The sequence below is a fragment of the Delphinus delphis genome, chromosome 2, assembly GCF_949987515.2.
Source record: "Delphinus delphis chromosome 2, mDelDel1.2, whole genome shotgun sequence".
NCBI classification, from domain to species: domain Eukaryota; kingdom Metazoa; phylum Chordata; class Mammalia; order Artiodactyla; family Delphinidae; genus Delphinus; species Delphinus delphis.
The window spans coordinates 107,825,174-107,837,070 of record NC_082684.1 but is presented as its reverse complement, the minus strand read 5'-3'; positions in this window follow the sequence as shown (position 1 = coordinate 107,837,070).

Sequence of the window (11,897 nt, the reverse complement as noted above, 5' to 3'; positions counted from 1 at the left end):
CAGCCCAGAGACACTGCCTTCTGCTAAGCTCAATTCAGCTTGAAGGAGGGGATAAATCAGGAGTTTGGGATTAAAACATACACATTACTATATATAAAATAATCAATAAGGACCTACTGTATATAGTACAGGGAACTATACTCAATATCTTTTAATAACCTATAATGAAAAAGAATCTGAAAAGGTATATATATATATATGAATTACTTTGCTGTACACCTGAAAATAACACAACATTGTAAATCAACTATATTTCAATAAAAAATTTTTTAAAAATTCAGCTTGATGAGCTCTTTACATGAGCATCTTTCTGTACAGTGCCTGACTAGGCATTGAGGGTGGGGGGCATGGGAAGGCAACAAGAAGAACAAGATGAGCCCGTCCTCACTGTGACTAGAGTATAGGGCTGGGGGAGGAAATTCGGTTAGAAGGAAAAGCATGGAGGTCTTTGGAGGGTCTCCACTGCCTGGACTTGGTCTGCAGAGAGAAGGGCAAGGGGGTGACAGGATTAGCATGATCCTTAAGAAGATCATTCGGGGAGCTGTGGGAGGACAGACAGGGAGGGTGGGGACAGGTGATGGAAGAGGCTGGGCCATCCTTCCAGGTGATGAGAGCTCAGGCCAAGGGGTGTATCCAGGGAGCCCCCCTTATTGACCGGCGGGCTTCTCTTTAGGATTGCAGGCAGGGAACAAGCTGAATCACCCCCTCGCCAGTGCCCAAAAGAAGAGTGTCCTCTAGACCAGCAGTCCTCAACCATGGCTGCCCGATGAACACAACTGGGGAGCTTTAGAAATGCTGAGCCCTGGGTCCCATCCCCAAGTATTCTGATTTAACTGATCCAGGGTGCAGCCTGGGCATGGGGATATTTCAGAGCTTTCAGAGGATTTTAAAGTACAGTGGAGTTTGAGAGCCACTGCTTCAGAGCATCATCGAACACAGCAGGAGCCTCACGGGTCTGTCCCCAGACAAGTTCTCCCACCTCCTCCGGAATAGATGCCAAGCAGCAGACCACTGTCTTTATCAGACTGTGGTTTGGGAGGTTTTCTGGGGAAGTGACAACTGTGTCTTCAGTGGCATTGAGAATATTCGGCTACTTTTGCTCAGTATTACCCATGACTTTCTGCCTTTCAGAAATTTGTTCGTCACTTAATCCGCTGTTGATCCCTCTTCCTGTTTTCCTCATCATTATGCGTCTATTTCCTTCTGTCCATCACTGCCTTCACCACGGGATTTAGAGAAGGCAGGAGGAAAGCACATGTGTGCAGGGAGCCACTCTGGCCTGGAGGCTCCTTTTGTCTTTTATGGGAGCAGACGTGAGGGGAAGGATTGTGGCCCTCGGGGCATCCAGCCTCCCCGGTCCCCAGTGGTTGAATACAGGAAAAGGACACCACTTTAGGTATATTCATAAAGAAGCTGGGTTCTGTTCCAAGATGCTGGGGTGTGCATTTGGAACTGGAAACAGACACTTGCAATCTGTAACCAATAACCACAGTAGTTGGATGTGAAGTAGGTCAACCCGTCCATGGGCGAGGCCACCCAGAGTTGCTCTCTTCTCCCCTCCAACCCATCGACAAAACTAAAGGCTGGAAGCCCAGTCCCAGCTCAGGAGGGCAGAGCAGTTAGAGTATGACATCTGGTGATGCCCAAGCCTACCAGCGTGACCAGAGTAAGATCAGTCACCCTCTACTCCAACAGGAATCTCCTCACATAGCCAGCCAGGGAGGGATTTTTGCAGCCCATCCCCCTGCCAGTCCATAAATAGTAAGTTTGATAGACAGCCAAAGTCATTTTAAGGACCTGGCCAGCAGCCTTTGCAGGGATCTGGTACAATGGGGACAGAATGACAGCCAGCAGCTAAGGACAACTGGATGGCCTTCTGACCAAATGGGGCAGGTTGAAGAGATGGGAGGAGGGGGAGGGAGGAGTGGGGACACTTTTCCCTGCCGCCGCCTTCACAAAACATTACTGTCTGCTGGGGGCTGGGCCCCTCAGAGCATCTGATAAGGTTGTTAAGTCAACTGGAACACCTGGCCCGCCATCTGGCACTTTCATCCTCCAGACAGGGCCACTCGGGCGTCCTTGCTCACCTTCTCGAGGCCAGTGGGCTGCAGGGGTCCCAAACACCTGCCAGGGAGAATGAAACCCCCAAAGCCCCGAGGGCTGTAAGGCAGCACTCTGGGTTCTCAGGTAACACTTCAGGAATACTTTTTTAACTTCGTTAAGAGATGGGGGTTTTTTTAGCAATGATGTGCCCTTTCTGAGGCTCCTGGTAGTTTAAACACAGGTTAATTCTGACCTTGCTGAGATAACAGAGCAGCATGGTTACAGCGTCTGGAAAAGGGAGAATTTAAACAAGGCTGCCTTCTCTCCATATCAGACTAAACGGGAGCTGCAGCTCAGGGCCCATTAATCATCTCATAAGCTGGGCTTCAGGATCTTATCTGCTGTACAATTGCCTCATTCCCACCTCTCCTGGGCTCTGGAAACCATAGTATTTGGGGAGAAAACACAGTACCTATATTAGCAAATCTTATTAGGCTCTAGCTAGTGGCACATGACCCATTAATGTATATACTTAGCTGTTCCAATAGAGTTCTGATACGTGTTAAGAAAAACACAATTGGAGCTGCTGGGAATATTCCGTATGCTGTCTGGGTGATGATTATACAGATGTATACATACGTAAAGTGTCATCCAGCTGTATGCCTAAATACCCTTTATTCATGTACTCTCTATATATTATCCCTCTGCTTAAAAATTTAAAAGAAAAAATCTATTTAAAAAGAAGGGATGGGGCTTCCCTGGTGGCGCAGTGGTTGAGAGTCCGCCTGCTATGCAGGGGATGCGGGTTCATGCCCCAGTCCGGGAAGATCCCACATGCCGTGGAGCGGCTGGGCCCGTGAGCCATGGCCGCTGAGCCTGCGCATCCGGAGCCTGTGCTCTGCAAAGGGAGAGGCCACAACAGTGAGAGGCCCGCGTACCGCAAACAAACAAACAAACAGAAAGAAGGGATGCACAACTGAATGATGCTAAACTCTTAGGTTTAACACCCCCGCCCCACAGCCAAGGAGCCCAGGCTGTGCGTGCACAGCTGGAGCCTCAGTGCTTGGATCTCTGCCTGCTGGTGAGGGGTGGGCAGTGGGGGGCAGGGTGGTCAGCAGCAGGGTGGAAAGAGGTGAAATTTGGAGGGGGCATATCCGTATTTGCATCTTGACTCCGCTGTTTCGTAAGTCACTCTGGACAAGTCACTTGGCCCCTCTGTGCCTCAGTTTCCTCACCTGTAAAGTGGGGATAACATTGCTTGCATTATCAGTTGTGATGTTCAAAGACCATTAAATGGAAAGCACCTGGCACACAGTAGATGCGCGCTCAATGGTAGCACTAGTCACAGTGTAACAGTTGGTCCCTCAGGAGTCTGCTTCTCCCGTTTACCTGTTCTTAGGTTGACACACCCAACATCTGAAAGGAACTTTTTTTTTTGGCTGTGTTGGGTCTTCATTGCTGTGCGCGGGCTTTCTCTAGTTGCAGCGAGTGGGGCTACTCTTGTTGGTGTGCGCGGGCTTCTCATTGCGGTGGCTTCTCTTGTTGCAGGGCACGGGCTCTAGGCGCGCGGGTTCGGTAGTTGGGGCATGTGGGCTCAGTAGTTGTGACTCGAGGGCTTAGTTGCTCCACAGCATGTGGGATCTTCCCGGACCAGGGCTCAAACCCGTGTCACCCGCACTGACAGGCGGATTCTTAACCACTGCACCACCAGGGAAGTCCTGAAAGGAACTTTGATGTCAGTTGGCACCAACTTCTCTGTCTCCACCTCCTCTCATGCACTCCATGACTTTCTGGTGCCTATTCCAACTGTAGAAGTCCTGCTTATAACCCTTGACCCATCCCCTGCTCATACTGCCACCTGCTCCAGCAAGAGTGGGTTAATCTTTTCTACTGTCCATCTGAGAGACCACCCAAACCCCACTGCTGTGCTCAATGTCCCCAGCAGCAGCCCTGGCCACATCAGCTGTGGCTCCAACCCTACCTGTGGGTTCAAGAGACCTTGGGCTGGGATTCCCGTGGTGGATGAGAAGGAGGTCAACAGCATATCCAGCACTTGCCAATGGAGACCAGAGGGTGTCCGATTCTTGGGACCCAGGGTGTGGGTGGGACAGAATCAATGCCCACACACTGAGCTACTTGTAGCCACTCACGAGTGCAGACCTCTCCAAAGTGAGGTGTCATGGATGTGCATGGACACATCGAGGGCATTACTGTCCATCTGTACACATCCGTCCCCAGCAAGCATGCCTATGCTGCAGGGAAGTCATTACCTCCCCAAGACTAACCTCTCCCTCTACAAACCACGTGATTTTCAAAACCACTCCCCCATAATGGACCCACATTTGTTTCCCTTTCATGCCACCTAGAACCAGACTAATCCCTTATTTGCACTCTCAGATTCCAGATATTTAAAGACAACCATGTCTCCAATTCTCAAAAGGAATCTCCAGATTAAACATGCCCTATTCCTTCAACAGTAGCTCAGACATGAGCCTTGCTATGAACCCCCTTGCTCTATGCCCTGCCCAGGTTCCATCATGGAGGCAGTAAGGGGTAAAATTAAGAAATGATGCCTATTTTCACTCCAGCTCCCAAGTGCCCATCACAGACCCTCCTGTGTGCTCTTTACACCCTTTTTACCATCCTGCACCGTCCCCCCAGCCTCCTCTATGATTGATTCCCAGTTCACACTAATTAGGCCTTGCTCAGACTGCGACAGGAACGAGTGCTTTGCCATTTTCTTTAAGGAAACCATGTGATAGGCCGACCGGCTGTGGTTGCCAGGCAACCTTGATGCTCCTACCGAAAGACAAACTCGAGAGAGCGGCAGGGCCAGAGAGCCTAGTTAGCAGCTATTGAACATGAGCCTCTGCTCCACTGAGAGGTGCAAGAAAGGCCTGGCTGGCATTGGCTCCCATTGCTCCAGCTGTCTTTTTATATGTAGTGTGTGTGTGTGTGTGTGTGTGTGTGTGTGTGTGTGTGTGTGTGTGTGTGTGTGTTGGGGGTGCATATGCAAAGGGAGCTGGGAAAGAATAAAGGAGTGTTAGTCTTTAAGATGGAATCACAATAAAGGATACCATGGCAGGATAATTTATGAAATATCACACTTTATCTGTGTACACTTTAATTTTCCTTCCTGCCTCCTCAATTCTAGTAACTGAGCAGGACTTGTAATTATTTAATCAGAAGAGGACAGAAAGCAGAAACAGCCGATAGGCAAAGACCTTTCCCTTCTGGTAAAATATTAACCCACAGAACAAGGGATAATGTGAGGAGTCTCAGAAGGGGCAGGGGCGGGTGGTAGTGTCTGTCCCTGGGAAGGCCCAGCAGGGTCCTGTTTGGTTTCAATTTCAGATGAGTCCAGGCACCTGAGCTCCCAACCGCACCAAAGGGTTCCTTAACCCACGTGTAGCTCAGCACCTCATGATGAGAAGTAACCACATGGGCAGCCGGCAATGCATGGCTTCAGGCAAACACGTGTGAGCTGGAGAGGTGCAGAGCGGCCACTTCAATACCTTAGCATCTCCAATGACCCAGAACCTTTGCACAACCCTGATGGTGGGAGAGGAAACAATGACTTAGACTGCATTTCCTTCACACTGAGGCCAGATGGGGACTCAGCAGAGTGGGTTTGATGTAGAGCAATTAAAGCTTTTTAGGTGGGCAACTTGGTGGTATCACACCCAGTAATTTCACTTGTAATAAGAGGTCACATTCATTGTACCTTTAATACATGCCAGGCAAGGCTCTAAGGACTCTCCTTGTTACACTCTCACCAGCAATACATGACACTATGTATGTGTCCCACACACTTGCCATCAGAGAACGTTACTAATCTTTAAAAGTTTTGCCAATCTATTTGCCAACCTATTACTGGGAAAATGGCATCTCATTGTTGCTGTTTTTGTTTGTTTTATTCTTTTTTTGAATTTTATTTTATTTTATTTTTATATAGCAGGTTCTTGGGCTTCCCTGGTGGCGCAGTGGTTGAGAATCCGCCTGCTGATGCAGGGGACACGGGTTCGTGCCCCAGTCTGGGAAGATCCCACATGCCACAGAGAGGCTAGGCCCGTGAGCCATGGCCGCTGAGCCTGTGCATCCAGAGCCTGTGCTCTGCAACGGGAGAGGCCACAACAGTGAGAGGCCCGTGTACTGCAAAAAAAAAAAAAAAAAAAAAAAAGTTATATAGCAGGTTCTTATTAGTTATCCATTTTATACATATTAGTGTATATATGTCAATCCCAATCTTTAATATATGTTAACACTGAGTAGTGATCTTTCACTTCTATTTCTGTATTGTTTTCATTTTAACAACGAGGATGCATTCGTGTACTAACTTGTGTGTAAAATTAAAGTAAATAAAAATCATGATTCCTCATGCACTTACAAGCATGACTTTGAAATACATAGAGTAAAAATGGATAGAAAAATAAAGTGAACTCAATAAATCCACATGGTGGAAGATTTTGACTGTATTTATCAGATACTGGGTAAAAATAAGAGATTTGATAACATAATTAAATTTGATCATATATAAATGTATTATACATGTATGTATATACATAGGTACACACAAAATTCAATAAAAAGACACACAATACACAGCATATAGGGAACAGTCTCAAAAAATTGACTCTGCCTTAGGCTACAAAGGAAAACTGGACAAATTCTAAAAATCAAAAATCATAAACAGTATACAATCTCTGAACACAATGCAATAATATTCAAGATTAAGAATTCTAAAGGGATAACCAAAATATTAATCTGCCTAGAAAAATTATTTAAATATTCTCCTAAATAATTCTTAGATTAAGAAAAGAAATCAAATTATAATTTATTTAGAAATGAAAGACAACCAATTGGTTTGAAGATTTAAATGTAAACAAAAACTAGATAAACTATGGTTAATTAAAAAAATAATCTTGGCATAGGAAAGGTCTTTCTAAATATGACACAAACTTCAGATACCCCAAAAGACTAATATATTCAGCCAGTGTAGAATTAAAAAAAAAATTATGTGTGGCAAAAGCCACCATAGGCAAAAGCAAATGATAAACTGGGAAAAAATATTTGCAACCTATATCACAGACAAAGGAAGATTTTCCTTATTTGTAAAGTTCTCCTATAAACTGTTAAGAATAAAAACTAACATAAATCAAGTATACCTCAATTAAAAAAAAAAAGAATGAAGACCAACAGCCCAAGAGAAAAATGGCCAAAAGATATGTACCAAGAGTTCACAGAAAAGGGAATTTAAGAAATGACTCTTAGGGACTTCCCTGGTGGCACAGTGGTTAAGAATCTGCCTGCTAATGCAGGGGACACGTGATTGAGCCCTGGCCCGGGAAGATCCCATGTGCTGCAGAGCCACTAAGCCTGTGCGCCACAACTACTGAGCTCACGTGCCACAACTACTGGAGCCCACACACCTAGAGCCCGTGCTCTGCAACAAGAGAAGCCACTGCCATGAGAAGCCCGTGCACCGCATTGAAGAGTAGCCCCTCCTGGTCACAACTAGAGAAAGCCCACACGCAACAATGAAGATCCAACACAGCCAAAAATAAATAAATAAAAATTTTTAAAAAAGAAATGACTCTTAAACCACATGATGTGGTATTTCATTCCGCTTACAATAAAATTAATTGCAAAATCAGACTACATCAAGATATTGAGTTAAAGAAAAAGACATACTGGATAATTACATTTATATAAAATTCAAAAACAGGTAAAACTAATTAAAGATGTTAAAGATTAGAGTAGTGGTTATCTTGAGGTGTATGGAGCCAGGGATTTGAAAGGGCTCGTGAAATTCTACTTGTTGATCTGGGTGCTATTTTGCAGATGAATTCACTTTGTGGAAATTGGTGGAGCTGATATGTACACATTTCTGCATGTATGTTAAATGTCAATAAAATTTATTTTAAAATACCACATTGATATAATTTTTCACCTGGAAGTCGGCAAAGATCAAATCATTTGATCTCTGTGTTAATAAAAGTGTGGAAAAGGGAACTCCCTCATATATTGCTAACGGGAGTGCAAATTGATAGCACCTTGATAGGGAGATAACTTATCATTAGTATCTGTGGAAATTATTAATGCCCATGCCCTCTACCTAGCATTTCCACCTCCAGAAATTTACCTTACAAATAATACTTCACCTATATGAATATATAATGCATTGCCATGTCATTGAGAGATCAAAAGATCGAAAGCTACCTAAACATCCATCATTAGTGAATTAATTAAATAGTCCTTATAATGGAAAACTTACAATGAAATGCTCTGCCACCATTAGCTCTAATGAGGAGACACCTTATGTACTAAGATGGAATGATCTCTGAGGTGTATATTAAGTAAAAATATAAATTAAGGTGCAGAACTGTATGGAAGGTATACTACCATTTGGGTAAAAAATGGGGGAAGGATATAAACAGTGCTCATATATACATAAATATCCCTGGACGGATAGTCAAGGAACTGATAACATTTGTTGCCGTCAGAGAGCATTTGATGGCTGAGGAACAGGAACAGGATGGAGATTTTTCTTGATATACATAGAAAAAGGCCTGGACAAACACCATTGAACAGACGTTCCCTCTGGGTTGGAAGTGGTACTGAGTGGCAACGATAAAGGGGAACTTTTAAAGTTATACTCTGTAAACTGAATATATTCATGCATTAAAAGTATAATTTTTAAAAGATTGTTTTAAGAAATAATGTGGGGCCTGCCAATGCAGGGGACGCGGGTTCGAGCCCTGGTCTGGGAGGATCCCACATGCCGCGGAGCAACAAAGCCCGTGAGCCACAACTACTGAGCCTGCGCGTCTGGAGCCTGTGCTCCGCAACAAGAGAGGCCGCGACAGTGAGAGGCCCGCGCACCGCGATGAAGAGTGGACCCCGCTCACCACAACTAGAGAAAACCCGCACACAGAAACGAAGACCCAACACAGCCAAAAATAAATTAATTAATTAATTTTTTTAAAAAAGAGAGAAATAATGTGCCTGCAGTAATATTTGTTGCAGACAAGATAGAGGCTAAAATCAGGGGACAAAAGTTTGAGGAAAAAGAGATATTAACATCATCTCAAAGGATTGCTCTAAAGATATTTATCAATTACAAAGGGAAAAATAACTTGATAGTGGAGAAACCTGGCAGACATCACTTTAATGAAGTGATCAAGGTTAACATCGCCAGTAATAAGATAACACCACCTTGTACCCCCTGATATGACACACTGAGAAGAACACAGTATCTCTCCTGTCTTGATATTCACAGAAGGAGTCCTCACTTCTTTTTATAGGCCAACTAGGAGGGTGTGTGTGTGTGTTTGACATAAATTGCAAACCTTCAGTTCACCCCTGCATCTCCTGGAGTCAAAAACTCACAAAGGTCATTGAGCCACCAAGCCTGGAGTAACAAGACATTTTTTACCAAGAGGAAATGTTATTTTAGAATGAAATCCTAGCCAAGGCTGCCAGGGGCTATGGAACACAAACCGATAAAACTAAGGTCCTTGGAGCACTTAATAAGATTTCTATCTGATGATAGGAAAACAATGATTTTATTGAGATTTCCCCAGGAAACGGGTTTCTCCCCATCTAGCTGAAAGGCTGAGATCATTTTAGTAATAATCGTGAGCAGCAGCAGCAGTCAGTCAGCCAGTGCTGGCATCTCCTGTGCATGTTAGTTAACTCATCAATGTCCTTCCCAAGGGCAGGAGAAGATGAGCGGCTCAGAGGCAAGTCTTGCGGACCTTCCTATCTCAAGAATGCTAAGAACTCACTGGTATCCTCTCTCAAATGATTTGCCTCCTAGATGAGCTAACTGATCACTTCTACACGCTGCTTTCGGTTGCCGCCTCTGGCATTTTCCACTAACAGGCTCCCCTGATGGATAGCCCAGCAGACTGCCAAAGGAGTGATTTATGCTCACGTTAAACCCAGGACCTTCTCACCCCCTCCCTGGGGAAAACGCCTTTATCTGCACTACTTAGAACACCCTGGGGAAACATGAAGGGGAAATTGAGTACCATCTCTTCATCTATAACCTAATTCAAAATTAGTGTGTGCTCTAGTTGTAAATCTCAGATTAAGCTGTTCTTAGCTCATTATGTTTTTGCCATTTCATTTTATAACACTAATATCAGCATTAAGCAGAATTTATAGTTTTCAAAGTGCTCTCTTGTGTGTAAGTGTATTTGATGCTCACTAAAATGCTATTAGAAAAATAAAGGTCACCAGTTCTGAGTAAAGAGAACCTGTGACACAGAGGTTAAAGGGCTCCCCAAGGTCAAATATCAATTTCTACCATCAAACAACCTTGTGCAAGGATTGTGTCTACTTGTAAAGATAAATTATTAAATATTTCAAAGATATGTAAAATATAGAAAATATAAAAGCCACGTTATCTATCTCCCAGTTTTAACAGCTGTTAACTTATTTCCTTCAAATCCTTTTAAAGAAGAAATAAAATGATACAGATACAGTTATCACCACCCCACTTCCCCACTTCCTCTCTTTCTTGCTAGAAGTCATTGCTGTCCTAAAGTGTTGGTGAAGATATGGGGAAATAGGAATTTTTAGACAGACTATTATAACCAGACTATTATTAACCAGACTATTATTAGTCTGGTTAATTTTCCAAATTGATGGGTGTGATTGATTGTTATAATTGTTTTAACTTCATTGCCTTCATGACTAGTCAATTTGGGCATCTATCCTAAGTTTATTGGCCATCAGAGTGTCCTTTTCTGTGAATTGCCTGGTTATGCCCTTTACTCAATTTTCAATATTTTTATCTTTTTGAGTTGATGTATACAAGTTCTTCAGGGATTCTAGATATCAATTCTTTGTTGATGATATGCTTTCCAAACATCTTTTCCCAGTTTCTAGCTTGATTTTAGCTTAGTTTATGTCATTTGCCTCCACTGAAGTTTTAAAGTTTAATGTTATTGAATTTATCTTTTTATTTGTACTTTTTGTATCTTGTTTAAGAAATCATTCACTGTTCTAAGGTCATTCTCCTGTACGTTTTCCTTTTTTTTCTATAAGTTTTTCACAATTTTGTTTTTAATCCTAAATGTAAATTATTTTTGGATATGATATGAGGTTAGAAACTAATTTTATTTTATTTTCCTTATAAATGTTTTCATATAAATGTTTCAATTGTCAAACACCCATAGAACAGTTTCCTGTATTATCCATGGGTCTGTTTCTGGGCTCTCTAGTCAAGTCTGTCAGCATATTTTAACTTCTCTATGGCTATTCCATCTAGTACTAATTACTGGATGGAATAGTTTTATGATAAACTTTGATATTTCATAGGGAAGTCTCCCTCCTTAATCCTCATAATTCTATTCAGTATTCTTGGCTTTTTGTCTTTATATAAATTTTAAGATCAGTTTGTTAAGTTCACACAAGAAATCCCCTTTTTATTAGAACTGTCATAAATTTATAAACTAAGAAAATTAACATTGTAATGTTATTGTCATAATCCACAAATATGCCATGTCTCTACATTTATTTAGGTCTTCTTTTATGACTTTCAATAAAATTTTAGAATAGGGACTTCCCTGGTGGTCCACTGGTTGGGACTCCACGCTTCCACTGCAGGGGGCAAGGGTTTGATCCCTGGTCAGGGAATTAAGATCCCACATGCCGTGCAGCACGGCCAAATGATTAAAAAAATAAAATAAAATAAAATTTTAGAATATCCTCAATAAGTAACACATAATTATTAGATTTATTCCTAGGTACCTAAGAATTTTTCTTGTTATTCTGAATAACTTCATTTATTAAATTACCTTTTTGAGTAAGGTGTTGCTCAGGAATGCTATTGATTTTTTTTTAAT